Below are 19,804 nucleotides of genomic sequence, written 5' to 3'. Positions count from 1 at the left end.
TATTGATAGAAATTGCGTATCTCAAACCTTAAGACCTTTCTCTTTAACAGAATTAAAGAACTGTTTTTTTCCTAAAAATTCGATTTTTTTTTCCCCCCATTTAAACCCCTCTCCCTTTAACTGACTTTGCCCAAAACCGCCTGAATTCAGCCCAAAACTGCTCTTTCCCCATCAAAAAAAAAAAGGGTATTTCCCCCCCTCCCCCCCCCCCCGTGCTGTTTTTTGGGCCGGTTTCACCCATCTGGGGGTGTGTTTTGTTGGTTTTTTTTTAATAAAAACCTCATTTTTCATGAAAAAATAATAATAAAAAAAAGGGGAATCGGGGAAAAAAAACTAAAAACCACTTCTCCTTTTTTTTTGCTGTTTTCGAAACCGAAACTGGGCTATTTTGGGCAATTTTGGGGGCCCAAACAAGCGCAGCTGCCACCTGCGGCTCCAAAAATCCGCCATTTGGGGGGACAAAACCTCCTTCAAAAAGTATAAAACTTTTAAATTTAATTTCTTTGGGTTTTGTTTTTTTTTTTTTTTTTCCACCTTTTGGGCTGCCCTTAATTTTGCCCTCAAAAAAGTGCCAAAATACCCCAAAACCTCATCTTTTTTTTGCAGGGAGGGGGTCGAAAAACTTCAATTCTTGGAGACCTCCAGAGCCCTAAATTGATAAATTCTTAATTTTTAAATATATATAATATATATATATATTAATATGGATTTCGGTAAAATCTTATCTATTTAATATTTTTAATATTTGGGAGATATTTCGGTTTTTTGATGTATTTCATATTTTTGATGGATCCAATAATTAAATATAGTTCAGATTTTTGATAGACTTAATACTTCGAATAAGTCCAATCTTTTAAATATACCCAATATTTTTTAAATATCCGATAAAATGTGATGTAAAATTTTCAAATATATAAAAAAAATTTAATTATATAAAATGTTAAATATATACATTATGTATTTGATATTTTATACATTTAATATTTTATACACTTAAGGGGTATTTCACTTTTTATCTATCTCATATTTTTATCTAATTGGCGTTTTTCCCGAATTAAATCTTTTTTATATATTATCTTTTTATAGATATTACAAAATTTTAAAATATATATTATATATATTTCATTGTTCCGCAATTAATACCGTTAAACCCCACGATCTGCCCCACAAGTCCCAATTTGGGTTAAAACCTCTTAAAAATCATTACATTAATCATCTCCGCCTCGAATTAAGTTTTCCGCACAAGAGGGGCAAAAAAAAAAAAAAGAAAAAAAAAATCAAATTATTGCCCAAATTTCGAGAAATTACTCCTATTTTCCCTTAAAAATGCTTAATTGGCTTTAAAACTTAATTAATAAATGTTATTAAATGGCTTTTCCCCTCTTTGCTTCTCAAAAACTCCATTTCTGCCTTTTCAACCTATTTTTAATATTTTTCCTAAGAGAACACACACACCCCCCTTCCAAAAAATCACTATTTTTCCCAAAACCGCACTTTTTAAACCCAAAATGGATCTATAACCCAATATATGTTATAAAAATCACAATAATCAGCCAAAAAGGGGGAAAAAAAAAAACCTCCTTCCTCGAATCTCTGCTTAAAATTGGCCATTTTCTTAATTAATGATTAATTAAAGAGCCAAATTTGGGGGAAAATAATCATTGAATTAATAAATTGCCCATTAATGAAGGAATTAAAAAAAAAATATATATATATAAAAACTCCAATTAAAGGGTTTGAAGAGAAATTTTGAGGGGTTCGAGTGAGTCCAAAATCCTCTGGAACAGCCCCGAAAATGTCAAATTAAAGTTTTTCTAAAGAAATTATAATTAAAAAAAATAATAAATAAATATTTGGGGTTTGGCTTTGCTAAAAAAAAACAAAAAAAAAACCCTAAAACCGCCCTAAAATGATGATAAAAATGAATGAATTGGAATGAAATGAAAATGCATATTTTTTTAAGCCGAGACTAAGCCACTCCCCAAATTCGCCTAAAAGCCCCCAAAAATGCCACGTCTTAAAGAAAATAGGTGATAAAAAAAAAAAAAAACAACAAACCCAAAATCAAGAAATTTCACAGAGACCCAAATTCGGGGATTTTAACCCCAAAATTGAAGTCCAACCGCCCCCCCCAAAATGCCTTAAAAAAAATGGACATATTACCCAAAATAGCATTTTTCAGCCCCAATTTTCACCCAATGTTTAAAGTCAGATCTCCTTAATTATTTTCCAACCGATTAATTACCCCCCCCCCCCCCCCCGAGCAGTTTAGTTTTAAAAAGGGCTTTTTTTGCCCCAAAACCACTCTCAAAAAAAAGCTATTTTGGGGGTGGAACGGCGTAAAGACCGAATATTCGATCTCTGCGATGAAAAATATATCGTATCGGAAAATATTTATAAATTACAATTAATTATCAAAATAGATTTGATTTTTAACGTTTTCTATAAAAATATATATTTTCTATAAAAATATATGTATTTAAACATATACATATATTTAAAAATATATAAGATACAAAATATATAAAATATATAAATATATCTCTTTTTTGATATATAAATACCACTACATTTGTCTCTTTTTAAAAAAATACTTTTTTTTTGTTAAAAAAGAGCCAAACCCCAAAGACGTACCAAAATCCACAAAACCACTAAAAAAAAAAAAAGTCCAAAATCTCCCTGAGAAAAATCTACAAAAAAATCCTTTTTTGCGGCTTATTTTGGCCCTAAAATTCCATTTTTTTTTTTTTTTTCACCCGAACAAAGCCATTTCGCCCCCCGGGAAAATAAAATTTAAAAATATTATATATTTATAATATATTCAGGGGAGAACAAAAAAAAAAAAAAAAAAAAATCGCTATTTCTACTTTACCCAAAACCCCCTGAATTAAATATCGGCCCTTGGAGGAAAACAGCTTTTTCCGCCCCAAAAAAAACCATCTCCCGGCCCCAAAAATCCACAGATTGACACCCAAAACCTGCCTCTGACCCCAAACTTCATATCCCCCCCCCCCCAAAACACCCTAAAACTACAGAAATTTGCGTCTTTTTGACCAATTTTGCCAAATTGCCCCCGGAATTCATTTTTTCCACTAAAAAAAAAAAAGACCCTAAAATCAACTTTTTTTGCCCAAATCTGCCATTAAATCACCTATGGGTGATTTCCCCCCACCCCCTCACCAATAAAAAGAACCTAAAATTGACTTTCTTTTACGAAATTCTGCCATGAATTTCCCCCCTTTATAAAAAAAAAAAAGAAAACAACTAAAAATCAATTTTTGACCATCAAATCACCTCCAAATTCCTTTTTTTTCCAAATAAAAGTCCCTAAAATGACCTTTTTTTTTGCCCAATCCTGCCTCAGGGCGATTCCCCCCCTTTAGAAAAGCCCTAAAAAAAAAAAATAATCAACTTTTGGACTCATTTTTCCCCATCTAATTGCCCCCCCCCCCCCAAAAAAAAAATAAAACCCCTAAAAATCAAATTTTTCACCCCAAATTGACATTTCCCTCAATAAAACGCCCTAAAACCGACATTTCCCCGACCGCCGTTTCGACCCGGTTTTGGCACACCCCCCCCCCAAAAGGGGGGTGGGCGGTGGTCTCCCGCCCCCACCCCCCCACCCGGCCAAGATTTGGGGCAAAAAAGGCCAAAATTTGTCCCGACGAGAGTTTGGGGATGAGGACTTACCGGAGGAGACGGTGACGACGGTGCCGCTGCCCCACGCGTCAATACCACCAGCGTTGCCACGGTGCCACCGACCCCCCACCCCGGCGTTCAAAAACCCCTCCCCCGGCCATTTTGGGGGCTAAACCCCGATTTTAACCAATTTGGGGCATTTTCATCCCATTTCCGCTCAAAAATTTAAAAAAAAAAAAAACAACACACTTTTTTTGGGGGGGTGAATCCCACAGGTTTAAAATTGTTGGTTTTTTACCGCCTCCTCGGGGGCGGCGCGGAGGGTCGTACCGCGAAAATTCGCGGCGTGGGACCAAAAAAATGGGTGAAAAAAGGCGAGAAAAGGGGAAAAAGGGAAAAAAAAAAAAAAAAAGGGGGGGGGGGAAAGCACAGCGGTATTCGGGGCAAAAGTGGCCATAAAGAGGGGGGGAAAAAAACCCCAATATTTGCGACCAAAATGGATATATAAGAGGGGGGAATGCGCATATTTGGGGGGGAAGATGCCAAAAAAGGGAAAAGTATCCAAATATGTGGGGTAAAAATGGGCAAAAGGGGTAAAAATGAGCAAAAGGGGTAAAAATGAGCAAATATGTGCGGCAAAAAGGGCCATAAAGAGGGAAAAAAAAACCATATTTGGGACCACAATGCCCCTATAAGGTGGAGAAATGCCCATAATTGGGTGAAAAATCGGGATAAGGGCAAATGTATCCCAATATTTAGGGCAAAAATGGGCCAAAAAGGTGAAAACGTGCAAATATTGGGGGCAAAAATGGCCATAAAGAGGAAAAAAAAAATCATATTTGGGACCACAATGGCCATATGAGGTGAAGAAATGCCCATATTTGGTCAAAAAATGGGGATAAAGGCAAAACTATCTGAATATTTGGGGCAAAAATGCCAGAAAAGGGCAAAAAGATGCGAATATTTGGGGTAAAAAGGGCCAAAAGAGGTGAAAATGTGCAAATATTTGGGGCAAAAATGGCCATAAAGAGGAAAACTCCCCAAATATCCACGATCTGGGTCGAGACTGACCCAAAGAGGAAAATCCTGCCCAGATTTGGGTCAAAACTGATCAAAAAGGGCAAAGGCATGCCCAAATTTGGGAGAAAATAGCCAAAAAAGCCCCAAACGTGCACCCGTTTGGGTTAAAACTGGCCCAAAATGGGCCTGTTGGGATCGAAAACGTCTAGAACTGCCAAAGCAGGCCCAGATTTGGGTCAAATCTGGGAAAAAAAAGCTGAAGCATGTTCAGATTTGGGTCGAGAAAGGCCAAAAGAGGAAAACCATACCCGGATTTGGACCAAAACAGGCCAAAAAAGGCCAAAACGTGCCCAGATTTGGGTGAAATGGCCAAAAAGGGCCCAAACAGGCCCAAGTTGGGATCAAAATTCGCCATAAAGGCCAAAACGTGCCCAGATTTGGGCCAAAAATAGCCAAAAACGGGGCCAAACCAGGCCCAGATTTGGGTGAAATGGCCAAAAATTGCCCAAACAGGCCCAAGTTGGGATCAAAATTCGCCATAAAGGCCAAAACGTGTCCAGATTTGGGTCAAGAATAGCCAAAAACGGGGCCAAACCAGGCCCAGATTTGGGTGAAATGGCCAAAAAGGGCCCAAACAGGCCCAAGTTGGGATCAAAACTCACCATAAAGGCCAAAACGTGCCCAGATTTGGGCCAAGAATAGCCAAAAAAGGGGCCAAAACAGGCCCAGATTTGGGTGAAATGGCCAAAAAGGGCCCAAACAGGCCCAAGTTGGGATCAAAATTCACCATAAAGGCCAAAACGTGCCCAGATTTGGGTCAAGAATAGCCAAAAAGGGGCCAAAACAGGCCCAGGTTTGGGTCAAGAATGGCCAAACCAGGCCCACATTTGGGTGAAATGGCCAAAAAAGGGCCAAAACAGGCCCAGATTTAGGTTGAAAATCGCCAAAATGGGCCAAAGCAGGGCCAAATTTGGGTCGAAAATGAGCAAAAAGGTCCCAACCAGGGTCAGATTTGGGTGAAATAGACTAAAAGAGCCACAACAGGCCCAGATTTGGCTCGAGAATGGCCTAAAAGGGCCACAACAGGCCCAGATTTGGGTCGAGAATGGCCGAAAAAGGGCCACAACAGGCCCAGATTTGGGTCGAGAATGGCCGAAAAAGGGCCACAACAGGCCCAGATGTGGGCCGAGAATGGCCAAAAAGGGCCACAAGAGGCCCAGATTTGGGGTCGAGAAGGGCCAAAAAGGGCCACAACAGGCCCAGATTTGGGGTCGAGAAGGGCCAAAAAGGGCCACAAGAGGCCCAGATTGGGGGTCGAGAAGGGCCAAAAAGGGCCACAACATGGACGGATGTGGGTCGAGAAGGGCCAAAAAGGGCCACAACAGGCCCAGATTTGGGGTCGAGAAGGGCCAAAAAGGGCCACAACATGGACGGATGTGGGTCGAGAAGGGCCAAAAAGGGCCACAACAGGCCCAGATGTGGGCCGAGAAGGGCCAAAAAGGGCCACAACAGGCCCAGATTTGGGTCGAGAAGGGCACAGCAGGCCCAGGTTTGGCTCGAGAAGGGCCAGAAAAGGAAAAGCATCCCAAGATGTGATGAAAAAATGGCATTAAGTCCAAAAGCATTCCCAGCTTTGAGGCAAAAGCCACAAAAGAAGGCAAAACAACCCCGGATTTCATGAAAAAAGGACAAGAAAGGGTAAAACGTGCCCAGGTTTAGGAGAAAAAAAATCATTATAAAAGGACAACTTCCTCATATTTGGTACAGGAAATCCCAGAAAGGGCAAAGCCGTCCCCACCGTGGCTGCGGAAGGGGGCCCGGAAGGGGAAGGGGGCACAAGCGGGGACTGGTCCCCCGGCAAAGGCCCCCCCCGGGCGCAGCCGCTGGCGGGAGCCCACCTGAGACCCCAACACCCTTTTTGTCACACTCTGCACCACCGTGAGCACCATTATTACCCCAACCAGTATCACCCACGGTGACACGGGGGGGCACAAAATCTCCCAGCGCAGACCCCTCCTCTGCGGGGGCCACACATCCCCCCCCAGGCCACAGCCTCACCTCCTCCCTCCCGCAACACAAAAACTCCACGAAAAGGGAAAAAATACACCAGAATTGCTGAAAAACAGCACATAGAGTGGAAAAACATCCTCGTATCCCGCTTAAAATGCCCCAAAATCGCAGCGGCAGCCCAACATTGCTGCCTAAAGGAGCTGAAGAGGGGAAACGCAACCCCATCTGTGGGGCAAAAATGGCTACAAAAATGCAGAGAAATGCCAATGTTTGGGCTACAGTTGTCTCTACGGAGCAAAATCCGCCCCACAATTGGGGTAAACGTGGCCCGAAAATGTTGAACATCTCCATATTTCTGCAAACCCCTCAAGAGAGGGCAAAGCAGCTTCACGTTGGGTCTAAAAATGGCCATAAGGGATAAAAAAAAAAAAATCCCCAGATTTGGGGCAAAACCTGCTCCGAATGAGAAAGAGTCCCCATAACTGGGGCAAAACCACCCCCAAACTCAGGGTAAAAACGAGCAAAAAAAGCAAATGCAATCCCAAATATGGGCGAAAACAACCATAAATGCTCAAAGCGTATTCAGATTTGGGTCAAAACTGGCCCCAAAATGGCCCGTGGGGGCCAAAATCGTCTAGGAGAGCCAAACACCCTCAGATTTGGGTCGAGTCTGGCCAAAAGAGGTAAACCGTGCCCTGATTTGGATCAAAACTGGCCAAAAGGGACCAAAGCAAAGCCAGATTTGGGTGGGGAAGAGCCAGAAAGGGCCAAAACAGGCGCAGATTTGGATCGAGAATGACCAAAAAGGGCCAAAACAGGGCCGGATTTTGGGTGGTTCGGAAGAGCCAGAAAGGGCCAAAACAGGGACAGATGTGGGCCGAGAATGGCCAAAAAGGGCCACAAGAGGCCCAGATGTGGGTCGAGAATGGCCAAAAAGGGCCACAACGGGCCCGGATTTGGGTCGAGAATGGCCGGAAAAGGGCCACAACAGGCCCAGATTTGGGTCGAGAAGGGCCAAAAAGGGCCACAACATGGACGGATGTGGGTCGAGAAGGGCCAAAAAGGGCCACAACAGGCCCAGATGTGGGCCGAGAAGGGCCAAAAAGGGCCACAACAGGCCCAGATGTGCGTCGAGAAGGGCACAGCAGGCCCAGGTTTGGGTCGAGAAGGGCCAGAAAAGGAAAAGCATCCCAAGATGTGATGAAAAAATGGCATTAAGTCCAAAAGCATTCCCAGCTTTGAGGCAAAAGCCACAAAAGAAGGCAAAACAACCCCAGATTTCATGAAAAAAGGAGAAGAAAGGGTAAAACATGCCCAGGTTTAGGAGAAAGAAAATCATTATAAAAGGACAACTTCCTCATATTTGGTACAGGAAATCCCAGAAAGGGCAAAGCCGTCCCCACCGTGGCTGCGGAAGGGGCCCAGAAGGGGAAGGGGGCACAAGCGGGGACCGGTCCCCCGGCAAAGGCCCCCCCCGGGCGCAGCCGCTGGCGGGAGCCCACCTGAGACCCCAACACCCTTTTTGTCACACTCTGCACCACCGTGATAATCATAAGCAGCAGCATAACTAGTACCAGCACCACGGTGACACAGGGGGGCACAAAATCCCCCGGCGTAGACCCCTCCTCTGCGGGGCCGCACCCCCCCACCCGCCACAGCCTCACCTCCTCCCTCCCGCAACACAAAAACACCCACAAATCCCAAAAAAACGTCCCAATTCAGGGGGGAGCAAAGCAGCCGTGAAGAGCAAAACCTGCCCAGAATTTGTTGCTACAACAGCTGCAAAAGGCAAAACCAGCCCCGTTATGGGGCCAAAATGCCCAGAAAAGGCACAAAAATGGCTCCGGTCAGGGTAAAATATGCCCGAAAGTGCAAGACGCCCCCAAATATGGGGCAAAAATGCTCATAAAAGGCAGAGAAATGCCAAGATTTGGAGGGGAAAGTGCCCACAAAGGGCCAAAGGGTTCCAGCTTTTGGGGTCAAAGTTGATAGAAAGGGCGAAAACGTTCTCAAATCTGAGGCGGAAAGAGTCATAGAGGGAAAAGCGTCCCCAGATTGGTGGCAAAAAATGGCCCAAAGGGGCAAATATTCCCGTACTTTGTTCAAAAATGGACAGAAAAGGAAAAGGATGTTCAGAATTGGGACAAAACTGACGAAACACGGCAAAGGCGTGCCCAGATTGGGGAGAAAACGGCCAATGAGGGCCAAAACACGCACTCATTTGGGTCAAAACTGGCCCAAAACGGGTCCATTGGGATGGAAAACATCTAGAGGAGACCAAGCAGGCCCAGATCGGGGTCAAATCTGGGAAAAAAAGCCAAAGAATGTTTAGATTTGGGTTGAGACTGGGCCAAAGAAACAAACCACGTCCCGATTTGGGTTACAACTGGCCCAAAAAGGGCCAAAGGGGACCCAGATTTGGGTGAAACAGCCAAAACGGGCCACAGCAGGCCCAGATTTTGGGTGGAGAATGGCCAAAACGTGCCCACGTTTGGGTCAAGAAGGGCCAAAAAGGGCCACAGCAGGCCCAGATTTGGGTGGAGAATGGCCAAAACGTGCCCACCTTTGGGTCAAGAAGGGCCAAAAATGGCCACAGCAGGCTCAGATTTGGGTGGAGAATGGCCAAAACGTGCCCACGTTTGGGTCAAGAAGGGCCAAAAAGGGCCACAGCAGGCCCAGATTTGGGTGAAGTGGCCAATAAGGGCCTAAAGCCACCCAGATTTGGGTCAGAATGGCCAGGAAGGGCAAAGCGTCCCAAGGCGTGACGAAAAAAACAGCATTAAGACCCAAAGCATTCCCAGATCTGAGGCAAAATTGTCAAAGAAAGGGCAAAAAAGGGAAAAACAGCCCCAGATTTCATGAAAAAGGGAGAAGAAAGGGTAAAACATGCCCAGGTTTAGGGGGAAAATGGTTGTAAAAGGAAAACTTCCTCATATTTGGTACAGGAAATCCCAGAAAGGGCAAAGCCGTCCCCACCGTGGCTGCGGAAGGGGCCCAGAAGGGGAAGGGGGCACAAGCGGGGACCGGTCCCCCGGCAAAGGTCCCCCTCGGGCGCAGCCGCTGGCGAGAACCCACCTGAGACCCCAACACCCTTTTTGTCACACTCTGCACCACCGTGATAAGCACAAGCAGCACCACTGCAACCAGTACCAGTACCCACGGTGACACAGGGGGGCACAAAATCTCCCGGCGCAGACCCCTCCTCTGCGGGGCCGCACCCCCCCACCGGCCACAGCCTCACCTCCTCCCTCCCGCAACACAAAAACACCCACAAATCCCAAAAAAAACATCCCAGTTCATGGGGGGGCAAAGCAGCCGTGAAGAGCAAAACCTGCCCAGAATTTGTTGCTACAACAGCTGCAAAAGGCAAAAACAGCCCCATTATGGGGCCAAAATGCCCAGAAAAGGCACAAAAATGGCTCCGGTCAGGGTAAAATATGCCTGAAAGGGCAAGACGCCCCCAAATATGGGGCAAATATGGACCATTCTGGCCAAAAGATCCAAATCCTGTCCAGATTTAGGTTAAAATGAGAGCAAAGACACAAAGAATGCTCATGCTTGGGGCAAAATTGGCAAAAATAGGGCAAAAGAGGGCAAAACAGACCCCTCCTATGTGGGGCCGCAACCCCCCCACCGGCCACAGCCTCACCTCCTCCCCCCCACAACACAAAAACTCCACGAAAAGGGAAAAAATACACCAGAATTGCTGAAAAACACGGCATGGATTGCAAAAGCATCCTCTTATCCTGGTTCAAAATGCCCTAAAAATGCAACAGCAACCTGATATTTCTTCCAAAAAGAGCTCCAACAGGCAAATACAGCCCCATATTTGGCGCAAAAATGGCCCTAAATAGAAGCGAAATGCTCTAATTCAGTGCAAAATTGCCCCTAAAGGGTGATACACCCCCCAACATGGAGCAAAAATGGCGATAAAATGCAGGGAAATGTCAATATTTCGGGCCAAACAAGCAAGAAGGGGCAAATGCGTTCTCAAATCTGAGGTAAAAAGAGTTGTAGAGGGAAAAGCATCCCCCACGTGTGGCAAAAATGACTGAAAAGGGGAAAATATGCCCATTTTCTGAGGAAACATGGCCAGATTTGGGGCAAAACAGGCCCGAAGAGCCAAGTCCTGCTCAGATTTGGGGCAAAACAGGCCCGAAGAGCCAAGTCCTGCCCGGATTTGGGTCAAAGCAGGCCCAAAAATTATGTCCTGCCTGGATTTGGGTCAAAGCAGGCCCAAAAATTATGTCCTGCCCGGATTTGGGTCAAAGCAGGCCCAAGGAGCCAAATCCTGCCCGGATTTGGGTCGAGAATAGCCATAAAGGCCAAATCCCGCCCAGATTTGAGGCAAAACTGGCCCAAAGAGGAAAAGCATCCCCAGATTTCAGCAAATCTTTCCTTAAATGGCAAAAGGATGTCCATATTTGGGTCGAAAGTGGCCAAATAGTCCCCTGGGAAGGTCTTTCAGGGATTTTGAGGGACAATCATGGAGGTTTGAGCTCCGTGCAACGGGTCTCATCCTGCACGCGAGGCAGCTTGGGTGCCCTGCAAAGGCTCTTGGGTGCTTTGCAAGAGTCTGGGCTCCTTGAAAGGCTCTTGGCAACCATGTAGAGGGCCTGAGCTCCTTCAAAGACTCTTGGCCACCACATAAAGGGTTTGGGCTCCTTCAAAGCCTCTTGGCCACCACACAAAGGGTTTGGGCTCCTTCAAAGCCTCTTGGCCACCACACAAAGGGTTTGGGCTCCTTCAAAGCCTCTTGGCCACCACACAAAGGGTTTGGGCTCCTTCAAAGGCTCTTGGCCACCACGCAATGGGTCTGAGCTCCTATAAAGGCTCCTGGCCACCACACAAAGGGTTTGGGCTCCTTCAAAGGCTCTTGGAAAGGGTCTGAGCTCCTTCCTTTAAAGACTCTTGGCTACCACACAAGGGGTCTGGGCATGTTCAAAGGCTCTTGGCCACCACACAAAGGGTTTGGGTTCCTACAAAGGCTCTTGGCCACCACACAAAGGGTTTGGGCTCCCACAAAGGCTCTTGGCCACCACACCAAGGGTTTGGGCTCCTACAAAGTCTCTTGGCCACCACACCAAGGGTTTGGGCTCCTACAAAGTCTCTTGGCCACCACACCAAGGGTCTGGGCTCCTACAAAGTCTCTTGGCCACCGCACCAAGGGTCTGGGCTCCTACAAAAGCTCTGAGCTCCTTCCTTCAAATACTCTTGGCCAGCATGTAAAGTATCTGAGCTCCTAGAAAGTCTCTTGGCCACCACACAAGGGGTCTGGGCTCCTTCAAAGGCTCTTGGCCATCATGCAAAGTGTCCGAGCTCCTAGAAAGTCCCTTGGCCACCAGGCAAAGGATTTGGGTTCTTCCAAAGGCTCTTGTCCACCACACAAGGGGTTTGGGCTCCTTCAAAGGCTCTCGGCCACCACCCAAGGGGTCTGGGCTCCTTCAAAGGCTCTCGGCCACCACCCAAGGGGTCGGGGCTCCTTCAAAGGCTCTTGGCCACCACCCAAGGGGTCGGGGCTCCTTCAAAGGCTCTCGGCCACCACACAAGGGGTCGGGGCTCCTTCAAAGGCTCTTGGCCATCATGCAAAGTGTCCGAGCTCCTAGAAAGTCCCTTGGCCACCAGGCAAAGGATTTGGGTTCTTCCAAAGGCTCTTGTCCACCACACAAGGGGTTTGGGCTCCTTCAAAGGCTCTCGGCCACCACCCAAGGGGTCGGGGCTCCTTCAAAGGCTCTCGGCCACCACACAAGGGGTTGGGGCTCCTTCAAAGGCTCTTGGCCACCACACAAGGGGTCGGGGCTCCTTCAAAGGCTCTCGGCCACCACACAAGGGGTCGGGGCTCCTTCAAAGGCTCTTGGCCATCATGCAAAGTGTCTGAGCTCCTAGAAAGTCCCTTGGCCACCAGGCAAAGGATTTGGGTTCTTCCAAAGGCTCTCGGCCACCACACAAGGGGTTTGGGCTCCTTCAAAGGCTCTCGGCCACCACCCAAGGGGTCGGGGCTCCTTCAAAGGCTCTCGGCCACCACACAAGGGGTCGGGGCTCCTTCAAAGGCTCTCGGCCACCACACAAGGGGTCGGGGCTCCTTCAAAGGCTCTCGGCCACCACACAAGGGGTCGGGGCTCCTTCAAAGGCTCTCGGCCACCACACAAGGGGTCGGGGCTCCTTCAAAGGCTCTCGGCCACCACACAAGGGGTCGGGGCTCCTTCAAAGGCTCTTGGCCATCATGCAAAGTGTCCGAGCTCCTAGAAAGTCCCTTGGCCACCAGGCAAAGGATTTGGGTTCTTCCAAAGGCTCTTGTCCACCACACAAGGGGTTTGGGCTCCTTCAAAGGCTCTCGGCCACCACACAAGGGGTCGGGGCTCCTTCAAAGGCTCTCGGCCACCACACAAGGGGTCGGGGCTCCTTCAAAGGCTCTCGGCCACCACACAAGGGGTCGGGGCTCCTTCAAAGGCTCTCGGCCACCACACAAGGGGTCGGGGCTCCTTCAAAGGCTCTTGGCCATCATGCAAAGTGTCCGAGCTCCTAGAAAGTCCCTTGGCCACCAGGCAAAGGATTTGGGTTCTTCCAAAGGCTCTTGTCCACCACACAAGGGGTTTGGGCTCCTTCAAAGGCTCTCGGCCACCACCCAAGGGGTCGGGGCTCCTTCAAAGGCTCTCGGCCACCACACAAGGGGTTGGGGCTCCTTCAAAGGCTCTTGGCCACCACCCAAGGGGTCGGGGCTCCTTCAAAGGCTCTTGGCTATCATGCAAAGTGTCCGAGCTCCTAGAAAGTCCCTTGGCCACCACACAAGGGGTTCAGGCTCCTTCAAAGGCTCTTGGCCACCACACAAGGGGTCCGGGCTCCTGACAAAGGCTCTGAACATCTTCGAAAGCTCTTGGGCACCACGCAAAGCGCCATCGCTCCAAGCGAAGCCCAGCTGCACCATCTGCAGCCCCTCAAGCGCGGCAACGCTGCCCTCCACCTCCCCTGGGGGGGGGGGGGAAGGCCAACCGGTCAACGCAACGCCGGGGGTGGGTTTTTGCCAGCGGCGCCGTAGGCCTGGTGCCACCGTGAGCAGCTTTGGCGCAGTAGTAGGTGGCCGTGTCGGCGGCCGTGAGGCGGTTCATCTGCAGCGTCACAGTGCTCCGGGAGTTGACCCTGGAGATGGTGAAGCGCCCCTTGACCGACGGCGCGTAGGATGTGCTACCACCACCGCTGTTGATACCCGCGACGTACTCCAGCCCCTTCCCGGGCGCCTGTCGCACCCAGTACATGTCGGTGCTGCTGAAGGTGAAGCCGGAGGCCTGGCAGAGGAGGGTGAGGGACCCCTCGGGTTTCTGGAGGGCCCCTCCGGACTCCACCAGCTGCACGGCCGCCCGCAGCCCTGCGGAGGGAGAGAGAGGAAGGAGAGAGTTGAGTCGCCCGGTCCCACCGGCGCCCCCCCATATCCGCGCCCGGGGAGGGGGTGAGAGGAGCCGGGACCTACCTGGGAGGGCGGCGAGGAGGAGGAGGGTGGTGGCGACCAAGTGGACACCCATGGCGGGAGGAGAAGGAAGGGGTTGAGGAGGGAAGGGAGGTGGGGGTTGATGCCACCATGGTGGGAGCAGAGGGTTTATAAAGGCCACGGGCGGTGGGGGGAATTTGCATGGGAGGGGGTCGGCCCCACCCATAAACCCCCAAAGAGGGTGTTTTAATTGCAAATCTCCTCCCCCCTCCCCCGCCCAAGCCGCTCGTTAGCAGTAATTAAAGAATTCCACACCGCCCTACAGCTTGTTTACCCCAAATCGTTGAATTCGCGAGATCTCCAGGGGGTTAATCGCAGGTGCAGGGTTAATTATTTAATTGGGTGTCTCTAGGGAATTAATCGCCGGTGCGCACTTAATTATGTGATTGCGATGTCTCTGGGGAATTAATTGCAGGTGCACACTTAATTATTTAATTGCGATATCTGTAAGGGATTAATCGCCGATGTACACCGAATTATTTAATTGCGATTCCTCCAAGGAATTAATCGCCGATTTACACCGAATTATTTAATTGCGATTCCTCCAAGGAATTAATCGCCGATTTACACCGAATTATTTAATTGCGATTCCTCCAAGGAATTAATCGCCGATTTACACCGAATTATTTAATTGCGATTCCTCCAAGGAATTAATCACCGATTTACACCGAATTATTTAATTGCGATTCCTCCAAGGAATTAATCACCGACTTACACCGAATTATTTAATTGCGATAACTCTAGGCGTTTAATTGTCGACGTACACTTAATTATGTGATTGCGATGTCTCTGGGGAATTAATCGCAGGTGCACACTTAATTATTTAATTGCAATATATGTAGGGAGTTAATCACCGATGTACACTGAATTATTTAATTGCGATATCTCCAAGGAATTAATCACCGATTTACACTGAATTATTTAATTGCGATTCCTCCAAGGAATTAATCACCGATTTACACTGAATTATTTAATTGCGATACCTCCAAGGAATTAATCACCAATTTACACTGAATTATTTAATTGCAGTATCTCCAGAGGTTGAATTGTCGATGTACACTTAATTGTTTAATTAAAGTATCTCTGGGGAACTAATCACCAATTTACACTGAATTTTTTAATTGCAATTTCTGTAGGGAATTAATTGTCAATGTACACCGAATTCTTTAATTGAAGCATCGCCAGAGATTTGATTGTCAATGTACACTTAATTGTTTAATTGAAGTATCTCCAGGCATTTAATCGTCGCTGTACACTTAATTATTTAATTGCGATTTCTCTAGGGAGTTAATCGTCAACGTACACTGAGTGACTTAATTGCGATATCGGTAGGGAATTAATTGTCAACGTACACTGAACTATTTAATTGCAATATCTTGAGGGAATTAATCGCCAATTTACACTGAATTGTTTAATTGCAATGTCTCTGAGGAATTAATTGTTGATGTACACTTAATTACTCAATTGCAATATCTGTAGGGAATTAATCATCGATGTACACTCAGTTATTTAATTGCAATATCAGTGGGGAATTAATCATCAATGTACACTGAGATAATTAATCGCAATATTACTCATGAATTGATCGTCGATGTACGCTGATTTATTTAATTGCAATATCTGTAGGGAATTAATTGCCGATGTACACTGAATTATTTAATTGCGATAACTCTAGGCATTTAATTGTCCATGTACACTTAATTACTTGATTGCAACACCTCTAGGGAATTAATCGTCGATGTACACTGATTTATTTAATTGCGATATCTGTAGGAAACTGATCACCGGTGTACACTGAATTGATTAATTGCGATATCCGTAGGAAATTAATCACCGATGTACACTGAATTGTTTAATTGCGACATCTGTAGGGAGTTAATCACCGATGTAATGAATTATTTAATCGAAGTGTCTCTAGAGAATTAATTGTTGATGTACACTGATTTATTTAATTGCGGTACCTCTAGGGAATTAATCGCAGGTGTGCGCCGCGTTGTTTAATTGCGGCGCCTCTGGGGAGCTCGTCACTGGCAGCCGACGAATTTTTTAATTGCGGGCTCTGCACTGCCCCCGCACCCCTTATTTACGCTAAATTATTTAATTGCGCTTACTGCAGCGCACCCTCATCTCTCTTTAATAATGAATTATTTAATTACAAGCTCTGGACTGCCCTGATCACTTATTTACTCGGATTAATTTAATTGCAATCACTGCAGTGCCCTGATGAATTAATTACCCTCATTAATTGCCAGCTCTGCAGTGCCCTGATGAATTAATTACCCTCATTAATTGCCAGCTCTGCAGTGCCCTGATCATTTATTTATCCTGTTTGTCTTAATTGCAATCACTGCGGTGCCCTGATTGATTATTTACCCTCATTAAATTAATTGCCAGCTCTGCAGTGCCCTGATGAATTAATTACCCTCATTAATTGCCAGCTCTGCAGTGCCCCGATCATTTATTTATCCTGTTTGTCTTAATTGCAATCACTGCAGTGCCCTGATTGATTATTTACCCTCATTAAATTAATTGCCAGCTCTGAAGTGCCCTGATGAATTAATTACCCTCATTAATTGCCAGCTCTGCAGTGCCCTGATCATTTATTTATCCTGTTTGTCTTAATTGCAATCACTGCGGTGCCCTGATTGATTATTTACCCTCATTAAATTAATTGCCAGCTCTGCAGTGCCCTGATGAATTAATTACCCTCATTAATTGCCAGCTCTGCAGTGCCCTGATCATTTATTTATCCTGTTCGTCTTAATTGCAATCACTGCGGTGCCCTGATTGATTATTTACCCTCATTAAATTAATTGCCAGCTCTGCAGTGCCCTGATGAATTAATTACCCTCATTAATTGCCAGCTCTGCAGTGCCCTGATCATTTATTTATCCTGTTTGTCTTAATTGCAATCACTGCAGTGGCCTGATTGATTATTTACCCTCATTAAATTAATTGCAATCACTGCGGTGCCCTGATGAATTAATTACCCTCATTAATTGCCAGCTCTGCAGTGCCCTGATCATTTATTTATCCTGTTTGTCTTAATTGCAATCACTGCGGTGCCCTGATTGATTGATTATTTACCCTCATTAAATTAATTGCAATCACTGCAGTGCCCTGATGAATTAATTAACCTCATTAATTGCCAGCCCTGATGAATTAATTACCCTCATTAATTGCCAGCTCTGCAGTGCCCTGATCATTTATTTATCCTGTTTGTCTTAATTGCAATCACTGCGGTGCCCTGATTGATTGATTATTTACCCTCATTAAATTAATTGCCAGCTCTGCAGTGCCCTGATGAATTAATTACCCTCATTAATTGCCAGCTCTGCAGTGCCTTGATCATTTATTTATCCTGTTTGTCTTAATTGCAATCACTGCGGTGCCCTGATTGATTGATTATTTACCCTCATTAAATTAATTGCCAGCTCTGCAGTGCCCTGATGAATTAATTACCCTCATTAATTGCCAGCCCTGATGAATTAATTACCCTCATTAATTGCCAGCTCTGCAGTGCCCTGATCATTTATTTATCCTGTTTGTCTTAATTGCAATCACTGCAGTGCCCTGATTGATTATTTACCCTCATTAAATTAATTGCAATCACTGCAGTGCCCTTATCATTTATGTACCCTGATTAATCTCATCTAATTGCAATTTCTGCAGCGCACCGATGAGTTATTTACCCTGATTAATTTAATTGCAATCCCTGCAGCGCCCTGATTATTCACCCCGATTAACCGAATTTAATTGCAAGTTCTGCGGTACCCTGATGAATTAATTACCCTGATTAGTTCCATTGCCAGCTCTGCAGCGCCCTAATTGATTATTTACCCTGCTTAATTTAATTTGATCGCAATCCCTGCAGTGCTTTGATGAGTTATTTACCCTGATTAATTTAATTGCGATCACTGCAGAGCCCCTGATGAATTAATTACCCCCATCAGCTTAATTGCAATCACTGCAGTGCGCCCCTATATCTTCTTTTTTATAGCAAATTATTTAATTGCGAGCTCTTCCCGGCACTCATTAATTCTTCGGGCTTAATTATTTAATTGCCCCCCCCCCCCTGCTGATGTGGGTTAAGTTACTTAATTGCGATCACTGCAGCTGCCTCGGTGCTGATGTCATCGGCATTGTTTTGGGGTAGAAAGGCCGGAAATGAGAGGTTTCGGTTGCTCCCTCTCCCCCCCCCCCCCCTTGCTGTGAGGCCTCCCGGGGCCGGAATTTGGGGAAGATAATGGGGTTTTTGGGAAAATCCTGAGATTTTTGAGGGGGAGGGATGCTGATGCTCGGGGCAAAGATTTGGGGGAAGATGCTGGGATTTGGGGGAAGATGCTGGGATTTTGGGATGCAGAGGGTTCTGACGACGAGGCAAGAATTTGGGGAAAATGCTGGGATTTGGGGAAAATGCTGGGATTTTGGGATGCGGGGATGCTGATGCTACGGCCAAGGATTTGGGGTAGATAAAGGGATTGGGGGGAAAATAATGGGATTTGGGGGAAGATGCTGGGATTTTGGGGTGCAGGGACGCTGATGATGAGGCAAAGATTTGGGGAAAATGCTGGGATTTGGGGATGTTGATGTTCGAGGCAAGGATTTGGGGGAAGATAATGGGATTTGGGGGAAGAGAATGGGATTTTTGGATACAGGGATGCTCCAGATTCGGGGAAAAACGGTTGAGGTTTGGGGTAAAAGGTCACGATTTGGGGAAAACGGTTGAGGTTTGGGGAAAACGGTTGAGATTTGGGGAAAACGGTCAAGATTTGGGTCAAAACCATCGAGATTTGGGGCAAATGGTTGAGATTTGGGGCAAAACCGTCGAGATTTGGGGCAAATGGTTGAGATTAGGGGAAAAACGGTTGAGGTTTGGGGCAAGTGGTCACGATTTGGGGAAAAACAGTTGAGATTTGGGGCAAAAAGTCAAGATTCGGGGAAAAACGGTTGAGATTTGGGGCAAATGGTCACGATTTGGGGAAAAACAGTTGAGGTTTGGGGAAAACAGTTGAGATTTGGGGAAAACGGTCAAGATTTGGGTCAAAACCATCGAGATTTGGGGCAAATGGTTGAGATTTGGGGCAAAACCGTTGAGATTTGGGGCAAATGGTCAAGATTCGGGGAAAAACGGTTGAGGTTTGGGGTAAAAGGTCAAGATTTGGGGAAAAACAATTGAGGTTTGGGGGAAATGGTCAAGATTTGGGGAAAAACAGTTGAGGTTTGGGGGAAATGGTCAAGATTTGGGGAAAAACAGTTGAGGTTTGGGGGAAATGGTCAAGATTTGGGGGAAACGGTTGAGGTTTGGGGCAAAAGGTCAAGATTTGGGTCAAAACCATCGAGATTTGGGGCAAATGGTTGAGATTAGGGGAAAAACGGTTGAGGTTTGGGGCAAATGGTTAAGATTTAGGGAAAAACGGTTGAGGTTTGGGCTAAGAGCAAGGGGGTTGGGAAAGGCGATGGGATTTTGGGAAAGGCGATGGGATTTTGGGAAAGGCGATGGGATTTTGGGAAAGGCGGTGGGATTTTGGGATGCCGGGCCGCTGATACCTGGGGCAAGGATTTGGGGAAAATAACGGGATTTGGGGAAGATGTCAGGATTTTGGCATGCGGGGATGCTGATGCGAGGATTTGGGGGAAGGTGCCGTGATT

General features: G+C 46.4%; 1 gene segment (V, D, J or C); it reads right to left on the bottom strand.

Annotated features, from left to right (window-relative positions):
- Positions 1–13,775, bottom strand: part of LOC309685588 (Ig gamma-1 chain C region-like) — a 72,022-nt gene extending 58,247 nt beyond the window's left edge. Inside the window, exons 1-2 of the C gene segment in view lie at positions 13,660–13,775; positions 3,691–3,716 (exon numbers count right to left, since the gene is read on the bottom strand).
- Between the last annotated feature and the right edge of the window lie 6,029 nt (positions 13,776–19,804).

This window comes from Vanellus vanellus (assembly GCF_965231255.1).
Source record: "Vanellus vanellus genome assembly, contig: HAP1_SCAFFOLD_672, whole genome shotgun sequence".
In the NCBI taxonomy this organism is placed as follows: Eukaryota; Metazoa; Chordata; class Aves; order Charadriiformes; family Charadriidae; genus Vanellus; species Vanellus vanellus.
This window is presented reverse-complemented; position numbering and strand designations above follow the sequence as displayed.